Source organism: Zophobas morio, unplaced genomic scaffold (assembly GCF_036711695.1).
Source record: "Zophobas morio isolate AGI-343-1 ecotype UQ-CSIRO unplaced genomic scaffold, CSIRO_AGI_Zmor_V1 ptg000021l, whole genome shotgun sequence".
Classification (NCBI taxonomy): Eukaryota; Metazoa; Arthropoda; class Insecta; order Coleoptera; family Tenebrionidae; genus Zophobas; species Zophobas morio.
This window is the reverse complement of record NW_026972126.1, coordinates 18,858,703-18,884,266: the sequence shown is the minus strand read 5'-3', so window position 1 is coordinate 18,884,266 and position 25,564 is coordinate 18,858,703. Positions and strand designations below refer to the sequence as shown.

Genomic DNA, 25,564 nt, shown 5'->3' with positions numbered 1-25,564 from the left:
TTTTGAAAAAGCTGGCCAAAGAATTCTCAAAAAATTCTGGAATATAAATGTCGACGTGCCGATTCAAAAAATATAACGTGCTTATGGTCCCAGAGCAAGATTTTAGGTTGAAATTCAAACTTTTTTTTGAAAATCCAAAAATAGGCACATTTCAGTTGGTGATTCTGGAAAAATGGTGGGAGTTAACAAAGAAATGAGACTGAAAGTAACTTCTATAGGTTGAAATCTGTAAGAAAATGTCTTTCACTAAATTTCTAAAATGGTCGAAAAAGGGCCGAAATTTTCATTGGAAAAATTGAACTTCTGAAAAAGTTGTGTAAGAATTCCTTAAAAATTCTGGGATATGGATCTCGACATGCTGATTAAAAAAATATAGCGTGTTCATGGTCCCAGAGCAAGATTTTAGAAATATCCGGGTTAGAAATTAATTTTTTTTTTTTGAAAATTCAAAAATTTGCCACATTCCAATTGGCGATTCTGGAAAAATGGTAGGAGTTATTGAAGAAATTAATGAAGCCGAAAGTAACTTCTAGAGGTCGAAATCGACAAGAAAATGTCTACTAAATTTCAAATGAAAAAGTTGCCAAAAAAATCCTAAAAAATTCTGGGATATAGATCTCGGCGTGTTGATTAAAAAAATATAGCGTGTTTATGATCCCAGAGTAAGATTTCAGAAATATCCGGTTTGAAATTAATTTTTTTTGAAAATCCAAAAATTTGGCACATCTAATTGGCGATTCTGAAAAAATGGTGGGAGTTATCGAATAAATGCGGTAGAAAGTAAGTTCTACACATTGAAATCTGCAAGAAAATGTATTTCGCTAAATTTCTAAAATCTTCGAAAAAGGGTCGAAATTTTCATTGAAAAATTAGCTTTCGGAAAAATTGCCCAAAAAATTCTCAAAAAATTCTGGGAAATACGTAGATGTAGACGTGCTCATTAAAAAAAATGAAGCCTGTTTATGGTCCCAGAGCAAGATTTTTGAAATATCCGGTTTGAAATTTTTTTTTGAAAATTCAAAAAATTGCCACATTTCAATTGGCGATTCTGAAAAGATGGTAGGAGTTATCGAAAAAATGGAGTAGAAATCTCCAAGAAAATGTCTTTCAGTGAATTTCCAATATGGTCCAAAAAGGGTACAAATATCTGAATTGACTTTTTTTTTTTGAAAATACAAAAAATTGGCACATTTCAAATGGCTACTCTGGAAAAATGGCCGAAGTTATCGAAAAGATGAGGCCGAAAGTAACTTCTAGAGGTCGAAATCTACAAGAAAATGTCTTTCACTAAATTTCCAAAATAGTCGAAAAAAGGTCGAAATTTTCATTGCAAAATTGAGCTTTTGAAAAGTTGACCAAAAAATCTCCAAACAATTGTGGAATATATCTCGACGTGATGATTAAAAAAATATAGCGCGTTTATAGTCCCAGAGCAAGTTTTTAGAAATATCCGGTTTGAAATTAATTTTTTTTTAAATCCAAAAATTTGGCACATTCCAATTGGCGATTCTGGAAAAATGGTAGGAGTTATTGAAGAAATTAATGAAGCCGAAAGTAACTTCTAGAGGTCTATATCCACAAGAAAATGATTTTACTAAATAATTTCGAATATGGTTGAAAAACTTTTGTAAATTTCAGAATGAAAAATTTGCCAAAAAATTCCTAAAATATCCTGGGATATAGATCTCGGCGTGTTGATTAAAAAAATATAGCGTGTTTATGATCCCAGACTAAGATTTCAGAAATATCCGGTTTGAAATTAATTTTTTTTGAAAATCCAAAAATTTGGCACATTTCATTGGTGATTCTGAAAAAATGGAAGGAGTTCTGAACAAAAAAGGTCGAAAGTAACTTCTACAGTTTGAAATCTGCAAAAAAATGTCTTTAACTAAATTTCCAAAATGGTCGAAAAAAGGTCCAAATTTTCATTGAAAAAATTGAACTTTTGAAAAAGTTGTGTAAGAATTCCTGAAAAATTCTGAGATATAGATCTCGACGTGCTGATTAAAAAAATATAGTGTGTTTAGGGTTCCACAGCAAAATTTTAGAAATATCTGGTTTGACTTTTTTTTGAAAATCAAAAAAATTGACACATTTCACTTGGCGATTCTGGAAAAATTGGTAGAAGTTATTGAAGAAATGAATGAGGTTGAAAATAACTTCTAGAGGCCGAAATTCACAAAAAAATGTCTTTACTAAATTTCGAAATTGGTCGAAAAACTTCCGAAAATTTCAAAATGAAAAATTTAACTTCTGAAAAAGTTGCCTAAAAATTCTCAAAAAATTCTAGAATATAGACCTCGACGTGTGGATTGAAAAAATATAGCTTGTTTATGATCTCAAAACAAGATTTTAGAAATATCCGGTTTGATCTTTTTTTTTGAAAATCCAAATATTGAAGAAATGAATGCGGCCGAAAATAAATTCTAGAGGCCGAAATCCACAAAAAATGTCTTTACTAAATTTCAAAAGTTGTCGAAAAACTTCCAAAAATTTCAAAATGAAAAATTGAACTTCTGAAAAATTAGCCACAAAATTCTCAAAAAATTCTGGAATATAGATCTCCACGTGCTGATTAAAAAGGTATAGGGTGTTTATGTTTATGGTCCGACAGCCAGATTTTAGAAATCCGGTTTGAAATTTTTTTTTTTTGAAAATACAAATGTTTGGCACATTCTAATTGGCGATTCTGAAAAAATGGTGGGAGTTATCGAATAAATGCGGCCGAAAGTAAGTTCTACACATTGAAATCTGCAAAAAAATGTCTTTCGCTAAATTTCTAAAATCTTCGAAAAAGGGTCGAAATTTTCATTGAAAAATTAGCTTTCGGAAAAATTGCCCAAAAAATTCCCAAAAAATTCTGGGATATACGTAGATGTAGACGTGCTCATTCAAAAAAATTAAGCATGTTTATGGTCCCAGAGCAATATTTTTGAAATATCCGGTTTGAATTTTTTTTTTGAAAATTCAAAAAATTGGCACATTTCAATTGGCGATTCTGAAAAGATGGTAGGAGTTATCGAAAAAATGAGGTAGAAATCTCCAACAAAATGCCTTTCAGTGAATTTCCAAAATGGTCGAAAAATGGTAGAAGTATCTGATTTGAATTTTTTTTTTTTTTGAAAATACAAAAATTGGCACATTTCAAATGGCTACTCTGAAAAAATGGCAGAATTTATCGAAGAAATAAGGCCGAAAGTAACTTCTAGAAGTCGAAATCTACAAGAAAATGTATTTTACTAAATTTTCAAAATGGTCGAAAAAGGGTCGAAATTGTCATTGGAAAATTGAGTTTTTGAAAAAGTTGCCCAAAAATTCTGCGATCTAGATCTTGACGGGCTGATTGAATAAATATTGCAGATTTATGATCCCGGAGTAAGATTTTAGAAATATCCGGTTTGAAATTTATTTTTTTTAAATCGAGAAAATTGGCATATTTCAATTGGCGATTTTGGAAAAATTGTAGAAGTTTTCATCGAAGAAATGTAACCGAAACTGTAGCTTCCAGAGGTCGAAATCCACAAGATAATCTCTTTCACTAAATTTCGAAAGTGCTCGAAAATTTCGAACTGAAAAATTGAACTTCTGAAAGAGTTGCCTAAAAATTCCAAAAAAAATTTGAGATATAGATCTCGACGTGCTGATTCGAAAAATATAGGATCTTTATGGTTGTAGAGTAAGATTTTAGAAATATTCGTTTTGAAATTCAAATTTTTTTCGAAAATCCAAAAAGTTGGCACATTTCAGTTAACGATTCTGGAAAAATGAAAACGGTGGGGTTCATCGAAGAAATGAGGCCGAAAGTAATTTCTACAGGTTGAAATCTACAAGAAAATGTCTTTGACTCAATTTTCAAAATTGTCGAAAAAAGGTCGAAATTTTTATCGAAAAATATAGGATTCGAAAAAATTGCCCAACAAATTCTGGGATTTAGATCTCGACGTTTTGAGTGAAGAAATATACCGTGTTTATGGTTCAAGAGCAAGATTTTGGAAATATTCGGTTTGAAATTTTTTTTTTTTTTTGAAAATTAAAAAAATTGGCACATTTCAATTGGCGATTCTGAAAAGATGGTAGGAGTTATCGAAAAAATGAGGTAGAAATCTCCAAGAAAATGCCTTTCAGTGAATTTCCAAAATGGTCGAAAAAGGGTAGAAATATCTGATTTGAATTTTTTTTTTTTTTGAAAATACAAAAATTGACACATTTCAAATGGCTACTCTGGAAAAATGGCCGAAGTTATCGAAAAAATGAGGCCGAAAGTAACTTCTAGAGGTAGATGTCTATGAAAAATCGTCGTTAATTAAATTTCGAAAGTGGTCGAAAACTTAGGAACATTTCAAAATGAAAAATTTAACTTCTGAAAGAGTTGCCTAAAAAATTCTGAGAAATAGCTCTGGACGCGCTGATTCAATTTCAATTCCATTTTTTTTTTGAAAATCTAAAAAAGTTATTGAAGAAATGAATGAGGCCGAAAGTAACTTCTAGTAGTCGAAATCAACAAGAAAATATATGACAAAATTTTCAACATGCTAAAAAAGGAGTGTTAGAAGCCACTCGTCTTTTTGTAAAAAATATAAATGAATCTTTGGGGTTCCTTGTGTGTTTTTTTAGGAATGTCAAGAAATCTTCAGGATCCCGTGTATTTTATTCTTACGAAAGTTTGATTCTTGAAAAAATCTTGGAGACCTCCGTGTCCTTTTTTTGAAAATGTGTTTTATTTTTGGAAGAATTTGGAACAATATTAGAATCCCTTTCAGTTTTTTTTTAAGCATGTGAAAGAATTATAGGGGCCTCTGGTTTCATCACTATTATTTTTTTAATGTAAAAGAATCCTCGAAACCCGAATCTTCAAGCTCCTTTTGCCTTTTTTTTGAAATGTCAAGGAATCTTCAAAGTCCCTTGCATTTTGTTCTTTAAAGAGTTTGAAAGACTCTTGGGGGCTTCTGGTGTCTTTTTTCCGAAAATGTGTCTTGTTTTTGAATAAATTTGAAAGAGTCTTAGAATCACCTAGTCTTTTTTTTAAAGAATGTGGAAATTTTTGGAACCCCTTGTATTTTGTCCTTGAAAGAGTTTGGTGTCATTTTTGTAAAAACGTAAAAGAATCATAGGAATTCCTTCATTTCTGTTTTTAAAAGAATTTGAATTTAAGTGTTAGGATCCCCTAGTGTCTTTTTTTTAGAGAATGTGAAAGAACCTTGGAGGCTTCTGATATCTTTCAAAGTGTAAAAGAATCCTCAGAATCCCCTGTACTTTGCTTTTGAAAGAATTTGAATGAACTCTGGGGTCTAAAGATCCTGATATTCTTTCAAATTATTTTAAAAACGAAACTCAAGGGAGCTGAAATATTTTCCCATTCTTAAAAAAAACTTTTTTTATCGAAATTTTTACGTAATTTCTGCTCCGGCCTGAAAAAGTCACATAAACAATAATCGGACGCCTCTATCGTTCACTTCCAATTTAGTTCCCGTATTATACCGTAATAAAAATCCGGCTTTTACTGCACCGAAATACCCCGAAGCCAACTATTGCCCCAATAAAGCGCCCCTAAATCATCACTAATAGACAATAATCCTCGTTTAGTGATTTAAAAGTCACTCGACGCATTATCGTAATTTTCGTCCGGATCAGTCTCCAAACCCGCCAAGCAGAGCATAAACCAGGAAATTTTTTCCCATAATAACCGTGATTATCCCCGTTTTAAATACACATGTTTACTAAATAAACACCATGGACGTATTACCCCAGCGCTTGCTTTTGTGTTCTCCGCACATCCTCAAAATTTCACGCTTAATTTCTGGTGACTGCATGAAATATGGGGGCGAAATTATATTTTCATTAGCGGCTGAAATTGTTTCTTTAGGGAAATCCATTCGTGTATAAAATGCAAATTTACTACGAATAAATACAAAGACCAGTTACGAATTTTCCTTCAGGATGAACAAATGTAATAGAGGAGTTTTGGATTGTTGGGCAAAAAGGCGATGCTTTAATCAAGACCGTTTGAGGCGATGAGCTTTAAATAGTTAATAAAGGTAAGCCCGATTCACGCATCGATTCGGGGTTTTTATTACGCTTTCGATTTATGTGGGTATTTTTTACGAGGTTTCATAATGACAATGAGCTGAAAGTTAGCTTCACTGACAAGTGGCATTATTTATTTGGCACTAACTACGTTCACGTTGCGCTTGATCGGCTATTTAAGTCGAAATTTTCTGCGACACTGATTACGCTAACACGAATAGCACAGATAACACTTGTTATTATCATTCTAAAAAAATACAATGTATGTGTGAATGTTAGCAATTCGCTGTTTTAATTTCATAAAAAAATGTGTACATAAACCGTTCCAGGAAAATGTTTCCTTTCTGGATAATACATATTTCAACAATACGAAATATGAGAAGTGTTTCTGATAATGCTACAATAAATTAAACTACGCAAACAAATATATTTTAGTAATGAAACGTAACCTTGCAAGATAACTCGTGGAATTATCACATCGTGACCGACTAGGTTGTCTTCTAAAGAACCTAAAATGTATAGCGTTTGCAGAAGCAAGATAGCGAACATAATAGCTTCCGTTGAACGAGAAAATAAAATGAACACTCGACGAACTGAGGACTTCGTACTGCAAATACGTGTCTACGTTAATAAATATTTGAGGTCACTTAACATGATACACTGTGTACAAATCAATGTTACGTCAATCAAGAAAATCATTGGAACGAGTTAATGTGTACTATAGAAAGGAAAGGTTGCGCTTTATGTTTAGATTTATTTGCTTTTGTCGTATCAAGCTACTTTGTAGGAATTGTACGCGATAATGAGCGTAATCTAGAATGCGGAAAATTCACATACGAGGGTCAGTCAACACACTAAGTACGGTCTAATAATATGAAGATCAGTTACAAGTTCAAAAAAAAAAACGAATGCATGTTTTACATACAAAAAATCAGCTAAAAAAATTCAAACAGTCACGTTTTTCTAGGTAAATATTATACAAAGGTAAATTAATGAATGTAGATTTTGTTTTATTCATTTATTTTTTTAATTAGTTTTTTAACCAATTCCGAATGCTCGACGTTTCCGTGACTAAATATGTACACAAAAATTCTGTCATTACATCATAAAGCGGAATATAATTTATTATTTTCTGGAAAACTGTAAAAATAATCTCCTGATTTTATACGTTATATTTTTTTCTTGGTGTTTTATTATTTAATTTTTATTAAATAAAATGAACACCATAAAATTACACCTGCTGAAATCTTGACTTTTTCAGTTTCTAGTTGATATTTTTAGATTTAAAAGAATTTTTCGAAATAATTTAAAAAAAAACGCCAGCCCTGTGCATATTTTGTAATAATAATTCCTTACACTTATTTATAAAATTTCAAAATTTCATTATTAATAATTCTCATATTTATAACAATAATAAGTGAAAATTTTCTGAAAGCTCCAGATATAAAACTATTAGGAAAAATTTGGAAATGTTTTTCTTAATATGAAATTTTGACTACTTTATAATAAATTGAAACATTGCTCTTTGCTTGTATTTTTTTAACTTTTTTGAAAATTTTCTGAAGGCCCCAAATACTATGAAACTACCTATCATTGAAAATTCATGTCATTTCCAAAAATTTGGAAACTTAATAATAAATTTTGCCCATATTTTGTGTATTAGATTCTATAAATCAGTTCAAAATCTTAACTTCTATTACTTACATTTTTTTAACTTTTTTGGTGACTTCTAGTATTTTTATCCATGTTTTTTCGAAAAATTTAAACTCCTTTTTTCATTTGAAATTTTAACTAAATTTTATGTGTCAGATTTTAGAAATAGGTTTCAATGTTACTTTTTTTTACAATTTTTTTAACTCTGTCAACGACTCCTCGTATTTTCAACGCAGAATTTTGAAAAATTTCTGAATGCTCCAAATATAAAACCATCATTAAAAAAGCCATATGCCTCCTCATATTTTCAACTCAAAATTTTGAAATTTGTATGAAAAATCCACGTCATTTGGAAACTTTCCTTTTTTTTACTTGAAATTTTTATTAAATTTTATGTATCAGAGTCCACAAATGGGTTGGAATATTACTTTTAATTACCAACATTTTTGTAACTTTTTGACGGCTCCTTGTATTTTGAACTCAAAATTTTGAAATTTTTCTGAATGCTCAAATGTAAAACTGCCGTTTAAAATTCCATATAAATTGGAAAAATCAACTTTTATTACTTATCTTTTTCGAGGTTTTTGGCGACCCCTCGTATTTTCAACTAAAAATTTTGAAGATTGTCTGAAGCTCCAAATAAGAAAACATATCATTGAAAAATCCCTGTTATTTCGAAAAATTTGGAAACTCTTTTTTAATATGAAATTTCAATTACATTTTATGTAATCACATCCTAGAACTTCAACTCAAAATTTTGAAAATTTTATGAAAAATCCATGTCAGTTCGTTTCTTTGATATCTTGATTAAATTTTATGTATCAGTTTAGGAATGGGTTGAAACACTTTTTTGACGGCCTCTTGTATTTTCAACCCAAAATTTTGAAATTTTTTTGAAGGATCAAATGTTAAAATTCCATATAAATTCGAAAAATATGGAAACTCTTTTTCAAATGAAGTTTTGACAAACTCTAATTAACCGATTTTAGAAATAGGTTGACAAATAGCACCCTTATTACTTATATTTTTCAAGTTTTTTTTGACCCCCCGTATTATATCAACTAAAAATTCTGAAAATTGGCTGAAATTTCAAGTATAAAAATATAACATTGAAAAATTCCTCTTATTTCGAAAAATTTGGCAACGCCTTTTTAACACGAAATGTCGAACGGACTTTATGATTCACACTTTAGAATTAGGTCTTTCTTGCTTTCATTTTTTTTTTTAACTTTTTTGACAACTCATATTTTTAACGCAAAATTTTTGAAATTTTTTTGAATAATTTAAAATATTCCATTTTATCTCTAAAAACTTGAAAACTCTTTTTTTATCTTTTATCTTGATTAAATTTGATGCACTTATCAGATTTTAGAAATATCGAGATTAAAAATTGCTTTTATTACATCCATTTTTTATGCTTCCTTGTATTTTCGACTCGAAATTTGAAAACTTAGAAACTTTTTTTTAATTTGAAATTTTGATTAATTTTATGCATCATAGTGTTGAAATTAGTTGAAATATTACTTTTCTTACTTAAGAATATTTTTTTATCTTTTTTGATGACTCCTCGTATGTTCAACTCAAAAATTTTGAAATTTTTCTGAAAATTCCGTACAATTTCGAAAAATGTGCAAAGTCTTTTTCAAATGAAGTAGTGACTAATCCTATTTATCAGATTTTAGAAATAGTTTGACAAATAGGGTTTTTATTACAGACATTTTTAAAAAATTTTTGACGACTAATATTTTCAGATACAAATTTTGAAAATTTTCCGAAGCTCCAAAGGTAAAAATTATGTTGAAAAATTTGGAAATTCCTTTTTTAATATAAAATTCTGGCCAAATTTCGTACTAAATTGGCTGAAATATTACTTTTACAATGTCAATTTTTTTTATTTTTTGGTAATTCCTGGTATTTCCAAGCAAAAATTTTAAAAATTTTCTGAAACCCCCAAATATAAAACAGACATTGCAATTGTTAAATATTATTAAAAAAAATCTGGAAATTCTTTTTTTAACATGAAATTTTGACTAAATCTTATGTGTTAGATTTTAGAAATAGGTTGAAATATTACTTTTACTAGCTAATTTTTTGTCACTTTTGTGAAAACTCCTCGTATTTTCAACCCAAAATTTTAAAAATTTTCTGAATAACCCAAATATAAAACTATCGCTGAAAAATTGATCGTATTTCGAAAAACCTGAAACCCTTTTTTTATGTGAAATATTGAGTAAATTTGATGTATTTATTACAAATATTTTTTATTCCGCTTTGCATTTTCAGCTCAAACTTTCAAAATTTTATAAAACTGTCATTGAAAAATCCACATCAATTCGAAAAATTTAGAAACATGTTTTTTAATTTGAATTTTTGATTAAATTTTATATCAGAGTTTTGAAATGAGTTGAAACAGTACTTTTATTTCACAAGTGCATTTTTATATTTTTTCTAATGACTTCGTATTTTCAACTCAAAATTTTGAAATGTTTGCTTAAAATATTTCTTTTGCTACTTTCATTTTTTTTAACTTTTTTGATGACTCCTCGTATTTTCAACGCAAAATTTTGAAATGTATATGAAACCATCATTGAAAAACCCACGTTATTTTGAAAATTTTGGAAACTCTAATTTTAATATGAAATTCTGACTAATTTCATGTTTCAGACTCTAGAAATAGGTTAAACGTTACTTTTATTGCATACATTGTTTTTATTTTTGATGACTCCTCCTACTTTCAACTTAAAATTTTGAAAATTTTATGAAATTTCATTTAAAAATCCATATCACTTCGAAAAATTTGGAAACTCTTTTTATATCAAACTTTAACGAAGTTTTACGTGTCAGATTTTTGGAAATTGGTTGTAGTATTTCTTTCGTTACTTTCATTTTTTAACGTGTTTTCTTTAATTTTTTAACTTTCGCTACTTTTATTACATCCATTTTAATTTAGAAATGCGACGAAATTTTTACTCTTTTTACATTTTTAATAATAATAATGATAATAATAGTAATCTTTGTTTGTCCAACAATTTTTTGATGACTTCTCGTATTTTCAACTTAAAATGTTGAAAATTTGATGAAACTATCATTTAAGAATCCATCTCATTTGCAAGAATTTTCTCTTTTGATGACTCTTGGTTTTCTAACTCAAAATTTTGTAAAATTTCTGAAAGCCCCAAATGTGAAACTAACGGTGAAAATTCCATATAATTTCGAAAAATTTAGAAACTTTTAATATGAAACTTCAATTAAATTTTGTGTCAGATTTTAGAAATAGATTTTTTTTTGTTACTTCCACTTTTTAACTTTTTTGATGACTCCTCGTATTTTCAACTTAAAATTTTGAAAATTTTATGAAACCATCATTGAAAAATCCACGTCATTTTGAAAATTTTGGAAACTCTAATTTTAAAATGAAATTCTGACTAAATTTCATGTTTCAGATTTAGAAATAGATTAAAACATTACTTACATCCATTGTTTTTATTTTTGATGACTCCTCGTACTTTCAACTTAAAATTTACAAAAGTTAATGAAACTATCATTTAAAAATCCATGTCACTTCGAAAAATTTGGAAACTCTTTTTATATGAAACATTAACAAAGTTGTGTCATATTTTTGGAAATAGGTTGTAGTATTTCTTTTGTTACTTTCATTTTTTTAACTTGTTTTCTTTAACTTTCATTACTTTTATTACATCCATTACTTTTTTTAGATTTTTTATGACTTCTCGTATCTTCAACTTAAAATTTTGAAAAAATCAATTAAAAGTCCATCTCATTTGGAAAAATTTTCTCTTTTGATGACTCTTGTATTTCTAACTCAAAATTTTATTGAGTTTCTGAAAGCCCCAAATGTGAAACTAACATTGAAGATTCTATATAATTTCGGAAAATTTTGAAACTTTTTTTTAATATGAAATTTTAACCAAATTTTATGTGTCAAATTTTGGGAAATAGATTGTAATATTTTTTTTGTTACTTCCAATTTTTTAGCTTTTACTACATCCATTTTAGTTTAGAAATGCGACAAACATTAATTTTATTAATTTTTTTACATTTTTGATGACTCCTCGTACATATTTTCCACTTAAAATTTTGAAAATTTTGTGAAACTGTCATTTAAAAATCCATCTCATTTGGAAAAATTGTTTCTTTTGAAGACCGTTGTATTTTTAACTCAAAATTTTGTAACATTTCTGAAAGAGCCAAATGTGAAAGTAACATTGAAAATTCCGTATAATTTCGAAAAATTTTAAAACTCTTTTTTTAATATGAAAAATAGTTGAAATTCTTCTTTTGTTACTTCCATTTTTTTGACTTTTTTGATGACTCTTCGTATTTTCAACTTAAAATTTTGAAAATTTTATGTAATTATCATTTAAAAATCCATGTCATATTTATTTAAAATTTTGTTTAAATTTTATGTATCAAAGTTTAACTTTTTGATGACTCCTCCTGTTTCTAGCTCAAAATTTTAACAATTTTTTGAAGCCTCAAAATTTGAAATTATGCAACTGAAAAATCTTATACATACATCGAAAAATTTGGAAACGCTTTTTTTATATGAAATTTTGACTCAATTTTCTGTATGGGATCTTTGAAATAGGCAAAACGTTATTTATAGAGTACATTTTTACTTCCCGAGCGTAAGCAAAGGAAGTATTGTAATCGAGTCCGTCGGCCGACTCTCTACTTTTACGTTTTCTCGATCTTTCATGACCCCTAGAAGACGAAGAAATAGGTCTCCCATTTCCGTCTGTCTGTCCGTCTGTCCGTCTGTCCGTCTGTCCGTCTGTCCGTCCGTCTGTCCGTCTGTCCGTCTGTTGTCACGGATTTTTATTAGACAGATAATCTCCGAAAGTACTCGACCGATTGTTGTGAAATTTTGTACTTATATTAAGAATATCATGTAGATGGTAAAACGCTAACCAAAATTTGTCGAATCATCCCCACCACTAAAGCGATGACGTCACTTCAAAATTGTACATAGTAAATGGGTTTTCAATTGTATAAAATAACATAGTCCTACACATGTAGTTTACAGCTCTGAATCGACTTTTCACCCCAAACGTCCAGATTTTTGGAAAAAAAATCAAAATTATAAAACAACATTTTGAAATTTAATTTTTAATCTGCTAACCAGAATGCTTTGAAATGTTGCAGATGTTTTAAGGCTATAAAGAGCATCATAAATCTTTAGTCAAAAAATATTTGCTTATCCCCTCCAAAAACTTGATGACGTCAGCTCAAAAGTTTGTGGAATAAATCATATCTAAAATGTACAAAATATGATGAGTCTGTACTTGTGAACTATCACTCCATTAATATTTTTTGGATTTGCATATACAGGGTGACTCAAAAAAAATAATGAATGCGTAAATATATTTTATTGATTTAATCAGGAACTACAAAACCGAATGCTCTGAAATCTTGCAGATGTTTTAAGGTCATAAAGAGCATAATAAATGTTTAGTCAAAATATATTTGCTTATCCCCTCCAAAAACTTGATGACGTCAGCTCGAAAGTTTGCCGAATAAATCATATCTAAAATGTACAAAATATGATGAGCCTGTACTTGTCATTTATCACTCCATTCATATTTTTTGGATTTGCATATACAGAGTGACTCAAAAAAATTAATGAATGGGTAAATTTATTTTATTGATTTAATCAGGAACTACAAAACCGAATGCTTTGAAATCTTGCAGATGTTTTAAGGTTATAAAGAGCATAATAAATTTTTAGTCAAAATATATTTGGTTATCTTCTACAAAAAACTGATGACGTCAGCTCAAAAGTTTTCCGAATAAATCGTATCTAAAATGTACAAAATATGATGAGTCTGTACTTGTGATTTATCATTCCATTCATATTTTTGGATTTGCATATGCAGGGTGACTCAAAAAAATTAATGAAAGCGTGAATTTATTTTATCGATTTAATCAGGAATTACAAAACCGAATGCTTTGAAATCTTGGGAATATTTTAAAGTTATTATAAGCATGGTAAACTTTTGTTCAAAATGTATTTGTTCATCCCTCCTAAAAAAATTGATGACGTCACCCTTAAATTTTGCTGAATAAATCCTATCTAAAATGCAAAAAATATGATGAGTTTGTACTTGTGATTTATCATTCCATTCATATTTTTTAGATTTTCTTAAGAGGTGGTTCAAAAAAATTAATGAAGTCAATTTATTTTATTGATTAAATTAAAGGCAACACTTATTATTAGTATTACACCCCAACCAACCCAATTTGGTAGACACAAAATTTGTTAAAGGAAAAACTCGGTTGAAACATAAGGGTAGCACGCTTATTTACATCGACTTTAGCATTACAGACCTGCATTTGTTTTATGCGTTCACTTGATTCCGCGAATGTGAAATAGACATGTTTATAATCAACCAATTGTGAATTTCACCGTCAAGAATTAAAATAAAACCCAATGTTTTATATAATAAGCGGAAGTCGAAGCAATAAAACCGACGGTCGTTTTGTTTACAGTTTCTGTGTTTGGCTCTCACGTATGCTGTTACGCCTGTCATCTTAAATTAACAATGTTTATACATACACGATTTTCAGTTGCCTCTGATACGTAGGTATACGTGAGTAAATTGTTTCGTTATTTTATTGATTATTACAAATCAATATTCAAACGACCCAATTCATTTTCCCGAAAATTTGAGAATATAATAATTTTATTCTTAGTATTACACTACATCTATCCCAACTGATATACGTGTCCTTGCAAAAATGTTGATGACGTCATCGCAATTTTTTTTTAAATTCCCACTACAAAAATGTAATGAGAAAAAAAACACAATAGGCATGCAGTCGTCAAGTTTCCGACAGCGAGGGAAGTACTGTCTAAACTCTTTAGACCAATTTTTTATTTTTTTAATGGCTCTTCGTATCTTGAAGTCACAATTTTAAAAATTCATGTCATTTCACAAAATTTAGAAACCCCTTTTTTATACAGAAATTTGAATAAACTAATTTTTATAAATATAAATACGCTAATTTTTATATTTAAATGACTCTGAACAACACAGGCTTGTGATATCTAATATATTTTTAAATATGGTGACTATAGTTCCAGTTTTGAAATCGTGAATATTCAACATAGTTTCGGACTCCGAATGGCCACAAAAACTACTTTTTCAATAAAACCCTCAACTAAACAGTTATAACATAATGACGATTTATTTGATCCATTTTCCTCCAGTGTTCAAACTTCGTAAATTATAAATTTATTACACAACCCTCAATTGTTACACTATGAATGCATAAGTGCAAACAACACTTCTACTATTTCCCACATTCGTGAATATTTTACGCAATTCTCCAATCCAGTGTTCTGAAATCCTACGAAATAAGTCCGTTACAATTCAATTCAAAATGTTTAGAACGAAAGTGTTTAGCTCTTTGTCAATAAGTCAGCCTTGGATGACGAAACACCCTGTATAAAACCCCACCGGTAAATCGCATCATCGCTATAAAAACCCAAGGGTTCTGATAGTCCGACCCGACCATCTTTTACAAAATTAATAGACTACTAGATAAAACAAAAAGATCTCGTCCTTTCCGGTAAAAATACCTGCTTGTCAAACCTTCAGACGATAACAATAAAGTGACAGTTCAAACACAGAAACACTTTTAGGATACCACTCGGCATGTCAGAAATTTATCTTAGTGAAAAATGTGTTCCCAAGATAAAAAAAATAGCGTAAGGATCATAATTATTTATTTTTTGAATTAAATATTTTTTACGGAGTTTATACGAAAACATTTAAAATACGAAACTAGAGCAGTTCGAAACCTCAGTAAAACCGGCATGTGAAAGAAGATAAAGCATCTATTTATAACCCGACCATTAATTACAATTAGACGTAATTAATCAGTGAATTTTATTCTAGCGCTATATCATCAGATCCAGTTTTAATTACCCGGGATTATCGCACATTCCAAGCAAACAAGACCACTAAAAAACAAACAATTTTTTTCCACGGGATTAGGAATCGGTGCGTTTTTTGCCACAACGTGCTCATCTACACCACAAAAACAGCACGAAAGCGTCGATTTAAACATCAAACTTTTACTCGACGCCGGTAACAACGGTTTATTTTCTCTTTCAAGGAACGTTTATTTATTCTAGAGATTTCTGCATGCAAAGCAACTATGCAATAGTTCGGAATAATGAAAATACCACCGCTTGAATGTAATAAATCAGGCGTAGTTTCCACCGGAGCTCAGCAGCAGTCTAATTTAATTATTTAATTCGTACAGAGGGCCATAATTAAAAGAACAAAATAACCCGGGCTTTCTTGACACACACGCAGACGATAATTAGGTACGTTATTTACTGTCCAGACAAGGTCAAAGAAAATATTTTTTATCAACAGATTAATTTATCAAGTAAACAGTTAGTACGATTATTTGAAATCCTCGCCCACGTTTCGGGTTTCACGAGGGTTAATTTTTCAGGAATCGGGCAAATCGCACTGCGGTGCGACCAAACGTTAATAACCCAGCAACAGCTACAAACAGGAAGTGATATAATCGCATCAAGGATAATCTATGGACTCCTTTCTGGAAACTCTGGACTCGGACCCAGCTCGAGGCCTGTACCATTATGTTATCGCAAATTTTGTTATGTAAATAAACACAGTTCAATCACAATGGGGATATTAATAATGTTACAAAGGCAAGGGTTGTTTTGAGACGTAACACTGCGATGGAAATTATGTTTGGTAATTTGATGGGGGAGAGTGGTTGCGGTGGGGGAGATAAGAAAATTCCGAGCGCTAATTGCGGGCTAAAAATAGAAAAACTACCTGAAGTCCCCACATTTCCGGCGGATTGATGAGGTGAGTCCGGTTCTGGTAATATGCACTAAGTTCACTAATCACTCGGGGTTGACACGTGCACGTCCAGGTTTATTTATACGCGTGTTCCGAAGCACTGCTGAACGCACCCACGATCACCGACTTTCAGCACATGACTGAAGTTTGTTTGAATTTGTTGTCTTCAGGAGTTTGTTCTGTGCGCCTGTCAACAGCGCTCCGCCTTCCTAGCTCCTGTGTTAACTTTCGACTGTGTTGAGCCAGCGGCGGGGAAGCTGGTGGGACGAGAATGGGCAGAGGTTTTTTAGCAACTTTTTTCTTGAGGTAGTGAAATTTGCATTACTAAGTGTGGCCTCAGTACCGGCGAAGAATTAAATTAAATTAGTTAAATGAAAATTAAGGTTGGTGTCAATGTCGTTTATTAATAACTGGCTGCGAGGTATATTGTAATTAATGGAAGCATTTCTTTCTGGAGTAATTTTTGGAGAGCGTTCTCTGGTCAATGTGATTTTTAATTTGTTAGCAAGGAACTTACCTTGTTTGGTGGCCCGTGGACTAGTATTTTTTTATTTAATTATTTATTTTTATTGCATTATTTTAATAGAGATTTTGAATAAAAGGATTGTGAATCAATCATATAAAAAATTGCCCGTTGTTATTCCGATAGAACTTCCATCGCCTTTGAAGTTAATATTGTAAACAGCTTACTTAGCACATTTTTAGACAACGTCATCATCAAAGTCTTAGTGGGGATAGATAGATTCTTAATCTTTATTCGCGATTTATTAGGGTCATGATAAACAGAGCGGGAAAAAATTAGACAAACCCCTGAAAAACCAAAATTTGCTTCAGAGTACATAAAATTTTGATTCGATCACCGGCGTACTATTTTATTAAAAAAAATTAGAAATTTAAGTTGGAATCTGGGATCTATCAAGAGAATATCATTTTAGACCATACCTATAGTTAAAACCGAGTATTAAACTAAATATTATATTATTTTTAAATTTCATTTTGGTTCACTTTTTGAAGACCAATTATAGTGTTAAAATTTTAAGTGCCCATTTTTTTATTCCACTGATGGTACCACGGCCATTGGAAAATTCCCGATTTTCAGGTGGTACCACCCACCCCTACCCGTGATGTCTTTGAAGTGATTTGAAGGAACGTCAGGAATAAGTTTCTGTGTAATGTTTTTGAAGTACTTAGTTTAAAAAATCTTGGGGACTCTTTGTGTTTGGTTTTTGAAGTCGTTTAAAAGAGAAAATAGTCTCTAGAACCACTTGTGTTTTTCAAGTAATTTGAAAGAATTTCGAGGACTCCATGTGTCTGGCTTTTGAAGTAGTTTGAAAGACTTTAAGACCCCACTTTTGTTTTGTTTTTGATGTGGTTTGAAACGATTTCGAGCATCTCTTTTCAGTCTTGAATTTAAAGTAATTTGAAGAGTCTCGGGGATCCTTTGTGTTTTGTTTTTGAGGTAGTTTGGAAAGATCTCGGGGACTCCTCGTAGGTCTTTTTTTTTTTAATTTTAAAGAATCTCGGGAATATTTCTGTGTACTCTTTTTAAAGCAGTTTAAAGGAATCTCGGGAACGCCTTGTGTTTTGTTTTTGAAAAAATCTCGGTAATCCCTGTTGGTCTTGTTTTTGAAGGAATTTGAAAGAGTTTCGGAGACCCCTTTTGTGTTTTGTTTTGAGGTAGTTTGAAAGGATTTTGGGGACCACTTGTATTTTGTTTTTGAAGTAGTTTAAAAGAATCTCGAGAATATTTCTGTGTGCTGTTTTCAAAGCAATTTAAAAGAATGACGGGGATTCCCTGTGGGTCCGATTTTGAAGTAATTTGAAAAAATCTCGAAGGCCCCTTTTGTTTTGTTTTTGAACAAGTTTGAAACAATTTCGGGCATCCCTTATAAGTCTTGATTTTGAAGTAATTTGAAAGAGCCCCGGGGGATCATTTGTGTTTTACTTTGAGGTAGTTTGAAAGGATCCCGAGAACCACTTGTGTATGGTGTTTGAAGTATTTTGAATGAATCTCGGGAATATTTCTGTGTACGGTTTTTAAACAACTTATAGGAATCTCCGGGACTCCATATAGGTCTTGTTTTTGAAGTAGTTTGCAAGAATCTCGGGGAGCCCTTGTATTTTCTTTTTGAAGTAATTTAAAAGAATCTCGAAGACCACTTATGTTTTATTTTTGAAGTAGTTTGAAAGAATCTCGAGGATCCCTTGTGTCTGATTTTTGAAGTAGTTTGAAAGAATCTCGGGGATCTTTCTGTGTACGGTTTTTAAACAACTTAAAGGAATCTCCGGGACTCCATGTAGGTCTTGTTTTTGAAGTAGTTTGAAATAATCTAGAAGACCTCTTGTGTCTAGTTTGAAAAAATCTCGGGGACCTTGTGTTTTGTTTTTGAAGTAGTTTGCAAGAATCTTGGAGAGCCCTTGTATTTTCTTTTTGAAGTAATTTGATAGAATCTCGAAGACCACTTATGTTTTATTTTTGAAGTAGTTTGAAAGAATCTCGAGGATCCTTTGTGTCTGATTTTTGAAGTAGTTTGAAAGAATCTCGGGGATCTTTGTGTTTTGTTTTTGAGGTAGTTTTAAAAGATTTCGGGGACTCCTTGTATTTTGTTTTTGAAGTAGTTTGAGAGAATCTCGTGAAGTTCTTGTGTCTGATTTATGAAGTAGTTTGAAAGAATCTCAGGGACCTTTTATGTTTTGTTTTTGAAGTAAGTAGTTTGCAGGAATCGCTAGGACCCCATGTGTCTGGTTTTTGAAGTAGTTCGAAAGAATCTCGGGGACCCTTTGTCTTTTGCTTTTGAAGTACACGGGTTGCAAGGATCTTGGGAATCCCTGTAGTTCTTTTTTGCAGTGATTTGGAAAAAAGTCCTGTAATCCTTGTGTTTTGTCTTTGAAGTAGTTTGAAAGAATCTCCAGAACTCCTTGTGTCTGGCTTTTGAAGTAGCTTGAAAAAATTTAAGGAGCCCTTTGTGTTTTCTTTTTGGAGTAATTTGAAACGATTTCAGACGTCCCCTGTAAGTCTTGATTTTGTGGTAATTTGAAAGAGCCTCGGAGACCCTTTGTGTTTTAATTTTGAGGTAGTTTGAAAGGATCTCGGGACCCCTTGTATTTTGTTTTTGAAGTAGTTTGAAAGAATCTCGAGAATATTTCTGTGTATGGTATTTAAAGCAATTTAAAGGAATCTCGGGTACCCCCCGTAGGTCTTGTTCTTGAAGTAATTTGAAAGAATGTCAAGACCCCCCTTTTGTTTTGTTTTTGAAGTAGTTTGAAAGAATCTCGAGGATCTTTTGTGTGTGTTTTTCAGGAAGTTTGAAAGAATGTTGGAGACACTTTTTGTTTTGCTTTTGAAGTAGTTTGAGAGATCTCGTCGAGTTCTTGTGTCCGATTTATGAAGAAGTTTGCTAAAATCTCGAGGACCTTTTATGTTTTGTTTTTGAAGTAGTTTGAAAAGATTTCTTAGACGCCTTGTATTTTGTTTTTGAAATAGTTTGAAAGAATCTCGGGAATATTTCTGTGTACGGTATTTAAAGCAATTTAAAGGAATCTGGGGTACCACTTGTTGGTCCTGTTTTTCAAGTAATTTGAAAGAATCTCGAGGGCCTCTTTTGATTAGTTTTTGAAATAGTTTGAAAAAAGCTCGACCACCCTTTGTGTCTGATTTTTGAAGTAGTTTGAAAGAAACTCGAGGATCTTTTGTGTTTTTGTTTCTGAGGTAGTTTTAAATGATTTCGGGGACCCCTTGTAGGTCTTTTTTTTAAGTAATTTGAAAGAATCTCGAGGACTCCTTTTGTTTTTTTTTATCTTTGTGTCTGGTTTTTGAAGTACCTAGTTTGAAAGGATCTCGGGGACTCTTGTGGTTCTTTTTTGCAGTAATTTGGAAGAATTTTGAAATTCCATAATCCTTGGGTCTTGTTTTTGAAGTAATTTGAAAGAATCTCGGGGACTCCTTGTGGTTTGTTTCTAAAGTAGTTTGAAACAATTTTGGGCATCTCCTGTAAGTCTTGATTTTGAGGTAGTTTTAAAAGACTTCGGGGACTCCTTGCAGGTCTTTTTTTTAATAATTTGAAAGAATCTTGAGGACTCCTTTTGTTTTTTTTTTTAAGTAGTTTGCAGGAATCTCGAGGAACCCTTATGTCTGGTTTTTGAAGTACCTAGTTCGAAAGGATCTCGGGGACACTTGTGGTTCTTTTTTACAGTAATTTGGAAGAATTTTGGAATTCCGTAATCCTTGTGTCTTGTCTTTGAAGTAATTTGAAAGAATCTCGGAGACTCCTTGTGTTTTATTTTTGAAGAAGTTTGAAAGAATCTCGAAAATTCCTTGTGTCTGGCTTTTGAAATACATAGTTTGAAAAAATTTAAGGGACCCCTCGTGGTTTGTTTTTGAAGTAGTTTGAAACAATTTCGGGCATCTCCTGTAAGTCTTGATTTTGAATTAATTTGAAAGAGCCCCCGGGGGGACCTATTGCGTTTTTACTTTGAGGTAGTTTGTTTTTAAAGCAATTTAAAGGAATCTCTGGACCCCTTGTGTTTTATTTTGAAAAAATTTCGCGAACCCCTATAAGTCTTGATTCTGAAGTAATTCGAAAGAGTCTTGGACCACTTGTGTCTGGTCTTTGAAGTACTTTGAAAGAATCTCTGGAATATTTCTGTGTACGGTTTTTAAACAATTTAAAGGAATCTCGGGGACTCTATATAGTCTTGTTTTTGAAGTAGTTTTAAATGATTTTGGGGACCCCCTGTAGGTCTTGTTTTTGAAGTAATTTGAAAGAATCTCGGAAACCTTTTGTGTTTTGTTTTTGAGGTAGTTTGAAAGGATTTCGAGGACTACTTGTATTTTGTTTTTGAAATAGTTTAAAATAATCTCGGGAATATTTCTGTGTACTGTTTTTAAAGCAATTTAAAGGAATCTCAGGGACTCCTTGTAGGTAATATTTTGAAGTAATTTGGAAGTATCTCGAGGCTCTTTTTGTTTTGTTTTTGAAGTACCTTGAGAACCCTTGTCTTTTGCTTTTGAAGTACCTAGTTTGAAAGAATATTGGGGACCCCTTGTGTTTGTTTTTGAAAAAAATCTCGACAACCCTTGCAGGTCTTGTTTTTAAAGTAATTTGAAAGAATTTCAAGGGCCGATTTTGTTTTGTTTTTGAAGTAGTTTGAAAGAATCTCTCTTTTGTTTCGGTTTTGAAGAAGTTTGAATGAATCTCGAGGATCTTTTGTGCTTTGTTTTTGAGGTAGTTTTAAAGGATTTCGGGGACTACTTGTATTTTGTTTTTGAAGTAGTTTGAAATAATCTCGGGAATATTTCTGTGTATTGTTTCTAAAGCAATTTAAAGGAATCTCAGGGACTTTCTGTAGGTAATGTTTTGAAATAATTTGAAAGTATCTCGAAGGCCCCTTTTGTTTTGTTTTTAAAGCACTTTGAGACCCCTTGTCTTTTGCTTTTGAAGTACCTAGATGATTTTGATTTTTACCGTTATACTTTTTCACGGGGTAAAATCTGCGACGGGTTGCGATTATTGTGAATCTATAATAAATCGCTTGGTAGATTTCTTGAAAATATCGAACGACTCGGGTCTTGGAATTCGCGAATTTCGATTGTTAATTAATTAAATGAACATTGAGTGATTTTTGAAAAAAATTGGTTTTGCTTTTTGGTGGATAGCCTTAAAGTGAAGTTTAAACGGTTTTTGAAAAAAATTTGTAGAGGTTCTTGTAGCCTGAATTTAATTTAAAAAAGGAAAATTTTGTGGATGTCACCACGTTTGAAAGTTTCGTTTTTAATTTTTGATTTATTTTTTGTAAACATGGACTAAAATAATTTTATTTGAGAGCGAAATTTTACTTTTTATATTTTTCAAAAATGACGATATTTTCAAAAAATTACAACATGTTCTACGTTTGAAACTTTCAAAATATAAAAATTTTATCCTTAAAAAAAATCGTTTGCAGTAAGTGTAACATTTTAGAATACGTAATTTTAAAAGTACGACGTTAATTCAGAAAAAATAATACGCCGTTTTCATAAAATTTCAGCGTATAGGTCTATGAGAATGAAGCGTAATTTGACACTTTAGAGATCACGAAAGCTCGAGAAAACATGAAAGTAGCCTGTCGTCAGATGAACCCTATATTGTCTATAAAACAAATAAAAAAAACAAAAAATACAATAATTCTAGCATTTGCAGACCTCAAACAGGCACCAAGAAACATAAAATGCAAGAGTATGACGAGAAGAAGAATCAAAAGTACAATAACTAATAAACACTGTTAAAATCATGTATAAACACACATGACGAAGTTAAAACGGCTTCCAAGAAATTCAGTCTTCGAATAGCCGAGAAAATCCAGGATGTTTATGCTGAACGGAACATAATTTAACCCGACAGCTAAAACTACTACATAATTAAATGAAAGTTCGAAAACATATTTCCCGGCAACGTAAAGAAAAATCATTGCTAAAGTTCTGGAAAGTCTATTTGCTAATGGAAAAGGAAAAGTTGGTGTCTTTTGGAAGCTGTAACTTCGTCGCAATTATAAAGCTCCGATTTTACGCCCAGCTGAATTATTAAAATTTCCATAAACAAACCCAAATAAGAAAAACTTGCTGAATTACATATCCATGTCTGTCCTTTATTTATGGTGTTTTTTGAAGATACCGGAATCGTAAAATTATGGTTTTTGTTAGTGAAAACGTATGAATCCAATTTTTTTCTTTTAAAAAGAACTAGACGTATTCCAGAAAATGCAAGAACTATCACTTCCAGTCACAATCACATGGCAAGTTCAACGAACTAACATTAATGTGAAACATATTTTTAAATAACGATAATTAAAGTATGTCAGATTAGGATACAGAACGCATTTTTCGACCACAAAAATCCTATTCCATTTCATACATATACTGGGAAATTTTTTTGATTTCTAACTTAAAATTGCATATAAAATTTAACAACACTAATATAGTGGAAAATTGGAAATCCCCTTACATCATCCTTCTACCCTTCGACCTAGTACAAATCCGCCTCTCTCTCCGTCTTTCGCCCCGCCACTGGTCCTTCCATACCACCACATCCCATACTTCAAAGAGATGATCCATTGATGGATTGACGCTCCATTGGACTAGACAAGCCTCGCATCTGTTGAGGCAATTTTCACTTTCCGCCCAATAAAAATTCACTCGATGGGCTCCAGACGGTGCAGTTTAATTTTTATTGCGTAATTTGTGTTTATAGGTTTTTCGACTTTTATGGAAACGGCCCGTTTGGTTGCTTTAATCTACAAAGTTGCGCTCCGTGCGCTAATTCCACCAGAGACAATTACGGAAATAGAAAACGTGTGCAATCTCCACAACTTTTCTAATAAACTTAAACATGAAATTCGCCGGATTAAGATGTCATTTTATTATTATCGACGAAATGCCAGTAGCGTGTCGCCGCGGATTTGTGGGCCTCGTAATTTCGTGGATTAGTTATTGTGGGGCAGGGTCGGACTGACATAACCCGGCTTAACGAAAGACTTAGGGTTGTGGTGAAAGTATTAGGCAAATCTTAAAATCGTAATTAAGACATATCCGGCTTAAAATTATCTTAATTCTCCCTTACTTAACTCTGCAGGTACTTAGCATCCTTCTAGCAATTAGGTACTCATTTTGTCATTTACCCGTTTGATTCTTAATTTTGTCCAAATCTGTCTTTTGCAGAGTACTTATACCGTAAAAGGGTAAATAAGATACCCAAATTTTTATCATTGCTACATTTTTGAATATGGCACATTTATTTTTATTAATTCCAATTTCAAACAATCTTTTAATTTATTGTTATCTTATAGCTTTCAATTAAACGCGAGACGTAAATCAAGCACAATTTTAATTAATTTTATTGTTCGAGTAGTTATATTTTGTATAAATTGAAGAAATTCCGTAATAAAGTATTATTATTATTATTATCATAGTTCTATCTTAACCTGCACTAGCCCCGCCCACCCGCCCTCTAATTTCTTACAGGCGATAACATTGGCCAAAATCAGTGTTATCTTAGCAAATACTATCCCCGCCCGATTTGATTTCGGTTCAGTATAAAATCCATCTTTCATTCTGACCAGCTAAAATAAATCACTGAAATGGAGAGAGGGTGGGTGGGCGCTACTAAATATATTACCTAAATATCTCTTTTTTTACTGAATAATCAAAAAATTTTTGTCTAATCATTTAAATTTTTTAACCAAAAATTGCCAAGTTTATTATTATTACGATAGGACTGACTTTGGCAAATCACATATCCTCTAAGAAAATAATGGGTGGGTGGGTGGGGCTAGTACTGGTTAAGATGAAAGTGATGTTAGCAAATCATAGAAGATTTATTATTGCGGGTAATAAAACTCAGCACCTGATTACAGGATGAAATAGTAATAATGTAAGGTTGATCAAATCGAAAAAAATTATCAAAATACATACCTAAGTCTCTTACAGTTTCATAGGGCGGAAGAAAGCTCTGATCAGTTTTATAATCATAATTGATAACGTTCATTTTTCGGCTGAAGGAAATAACTTTGCATTTAAGGAGACTCAATTTAAACTTATTGTTGATGCACCACTCATATATAGCCTAGTATTTTTTTTTTTTGTAAGAAAATAGCATCTGCAATTGAGTTAATATCGTGGAATATTTCGCAACAAAACTGATTTTATTTGACACTTGACATTTTCGTCCATTTTTCAACAATTTTGGAAAATAATCCAGAGTCTGGTCGTCTTTTTTTATTTTTTTTCACATCCTTGATTCTATTATTAGTTTCCATTCCCACTCGACAGAAGAACATAATTAGCCCCGCCCACCCACCCTGTCTCCTTTTCAGGGATTTATTTTATCCGAACTGAATGAAATTAAGGATCTTATACTGAACAGAAATAAAATTAGTCGTTAGAATGAGAAAAGGGCGGGTGAGCTAAGACAAGCTGATTTTGGCAAATGACATACCTTCCAAAGAAAGTAGAGGGTGGGTGGGCGGGGCTAGTACTTGTTAAGATA

At 31.5% G+C, this 25,564-nt stretch overlaps 1 protein-coding gene across 2 annotated transcripts in view; it reads right to left on the bottom strand.

The window, feature by feature from the left end:
* Window positions 1-16,693, bottom strand: part of LOC135132665 (extracellular serine/threonine protein CG31145) — a 431,251-nt gene extending 414,558 nt beyond the window's left edge. For both annotated transcript variants that reach the window (XM_064060827.1, XM_064060826.1), the window contains exon 1: window positions 16,518-16,693. The gene's annotated coding sequence lies outside the window, so the exon portion shown is untranslated. The remainder of the gene's footprint in view (window positions 1-16,517) is intronic.
* Window positions 16,694-25,564: the final 8,871 nt, after the last annotated feature.